This window comes from Rhagoletis pomonella, unplaced genomic scaffold, assembly GCF_013731165.1.
Source record: "Rhagoletis pomonella isolate Grant_MI unplaced genomic scaffold, Rhpom_1.0 Rhpom_scaffold_00006, whole genome shotgun sequence".
Classification (NCBI taxonomy): domain Eukaryota; kingdom Metazoa; phylum Arthropoda; class Insecta; order Diptera; family Tephritidae; genus Rhagoletis; species Rhagoletis pomonella.
Window position 1 is genome coordinate 58,575,853 of NW_023458560.1, and position 2,965 is coordinate 58,578,817.

A 2,965-nucleotide genomic window follows, 5' to 3' on the forward strand; every position below is an offset into this window, starting at 1 on the left:
GTTGCGTGTACGTATACAAGCGAGAGCGCATCGATGAGAACACGACAGCATGCAAAATGAATTAGGTACACTAACACATGCTCACTTTTAGCTCACGCTTGTTTGTGGTAGTGCCCACCTCTGCTGATCATAATTCATTCATATCAGGTCTTATGCGGCAGGCACAGCACACACACACACATATGGCGGCTTGACATGCTTGACTCGGTTCGGTGGCAGGCAGGCAGGCAAACAGATAGACAGACAAGCCAAATACAGACAGGTTCCGTTTTACCGTTTGTATGCGCGCGCCCAACCTTCTTTCCTGGCGCAACATCGACCGTTGTCGGTGTGTGAGTGTGTGCGAGTGAGAGCGCATGCTATTTGTGCGCTCTCTCTCTCTCTCTTGTGCGCTCTTGCAAGCGCTACAACTTGTGGATTGCTGCTGCTTCTTCTTCCTCTTTTTATACCTTTCATGAGCATGAAATGGTATTATAACTTTGGTCCGATGTTTGTAAGTACCAGAACAAAAAGAGATAGACCCATTAAAATGTATACTTATATGATCAGAACGTCGAGCTGAGTTGATTTATCCATGTCCGTCTGTCCGTCTGTTTGTATGCAATCTAGTCTCTCAGTTTTCGAGATATCCGGATCAAATTTGGTAGGTGGGTGTATTTTTATAATGTATTAATCATTTGTCGGAACCGGAAGAATCGGACCACTATAACATATAGGTCCCATACAACTGATTGTTCAGATATGAGATTTTTCGTTATAACTACGCTGCAGCTACGAACATGAAATTTTGCAGCAGTTGCACCCATTATCAACAGAATGCTTACAGTGAAAATTACAAAGATCGGGTCACTATAACCTATAGCTCCCATACAACTGATTGTTCAGATATAAAATTTTTCGTTATAACTCCTCCATTTATATAGCTGGGAACAGGAAATTCCGCACTGTTTTCAATAATTATCAACAGAAAACTTACAGTGAAAATTAAAAAGATCGGATAACTATAACCTATAGCTCCCATACAACTGATTGTTCAGATATGAGATTTTTCGTTATAATTCATCCATTTATGTAGCTAGGACCATGAAATTTCGCGCTGTTTTCACTCATTATCAGCAGAAGACTTACAGTAAAAATAACGAAGATCGGGTCACTATAACCTGCAGCCCCTATACAACTGATTGTTCAGATATGAGGTCTTTTATCATATCTCCTCCATTTATGCAGCTAGGAACATGAAATTTCGCACCATTTTCACTCATTATTAACAGAATACTTACAGTGAAAATAACAAGGATCGGATGACTACAACATATATCGTCCATACATCTGATTGTTCAGATATGGGATTTTACTGTAAAACTCCTTTATTTGAACAGCTAAAACCGATAAATTTCGTAAGATATTTTATAAATAATAATACAAAGTCTACTGAGAAAATCGTCAAAATCTATGCTGTATAAGCTTTATCTCCTATAGCACTGATTGTTCAGATACCAGTTTTTGCGATATATCTCCTTTATGTAGGAAACTAAACCCAATAAATTGTGTTACCGGTTTACATACCGATCACATAGCAGTGAAAATCACTTAGATTGGTGCCATATAAAGTATATCTTCCATACCTCTGATTGTTTAGATGCGATTTTTTATATACGTATGCAACTCCTCTATCGATGTATGCAGGTATTCAAAATCAGTAATCTGTCAAACTAAAATTTGCAGATGTTCATGAAAGGTATGAAGCCTTCGGCATAGCCGAAGACAGCGCTGCTCTTACTTGTGTTTTAATAATTTGGCTTATAAGATTTTTGTCTTGAAACGCAGCTAGCTATGAAAAAGCAATAACAACAATGTTGAAGTAATTTTTTTCCTTATGATTATTTCATTTTGCATTCAACATTTTTGCGCTCACTGCTGTTGGCTGTATTTTAGCAGCGCTGTCGACTGCCGAGTGTTGTTGTTGTGTTGGCAAGCATTTTTGTGTTATGCGTGTGTAGCTTGTTCAGGCTCTTTGTTGTCATGTTTTTGCTTTTGTTATTGCTGTTTATATGAATATTATGAGCCATCCATCAACATCACAAAAGTTGTGTGTTTGTTATTCAAGTCGCTTCGGTGCTGGCTGTGGCTGGGTTTTCAGTGTTGTTGTTGTTGCTCTACCTTCATTGCTCGCGCAAAAGTAACTCCCACTTTCTTAATTGTTCGCCACTTTCTTGATTATTTTTTTTTTTTATGTATTTTTTGGTTGTTGCTTTTTTGCCAATTGGCTGTGCAAAGTTTTTGCTTTTTTATGCTCTTCTCAGATTTGCTTCATTGCTCATTTTCATTTTTTTGCTTATAAGTGCAAAAATCACTTATATGTACATACATATCTACATACATAGGTACATACCTATAACAAAATAAAAACATTCATTCTTCTCTTCCATTTTTGCCCATCCAACAATGCCTTTAATACCATTTTTGCCAGGTTGTAGCACCTGTGTAGGTAGGTATTTTTACCCAGAAATGTTTTGTATGTACTTTGAATTTTAAACGGCCACGTTTTAGCTGCTACATACATACATATGTACATATTATTATTACATTTTTATGTTGACTCTGATTTAAATTTTTTATTTAATTTATTTTTTATTTTTTCATTCCAAACGCTCGCAGAATGCGATTTGTTTAAAATAATCTGTTTTGCTACCCATAAAAGTACCGTTAAGAAGAAAGTGCTTTAGATTGTAGAGTAAATTAAATTTTCTATACATTTTGCATACACACATCAAAATTCTCTATGAAAAAAAAAATATTGTTAAAATTTTTTTTCTTGAAATTTACAAATTTTTTAATATTTTTTTTGAATTATTTTGAGTATGCAGTTTTGTAGCCCATTAAATTTTATTATAACAAAGTGCAAGTGCGATTGTCAGACCGGCGTTAATTTGTTTTTAATTTTCTTTGAAAACGGTTTCAGCAT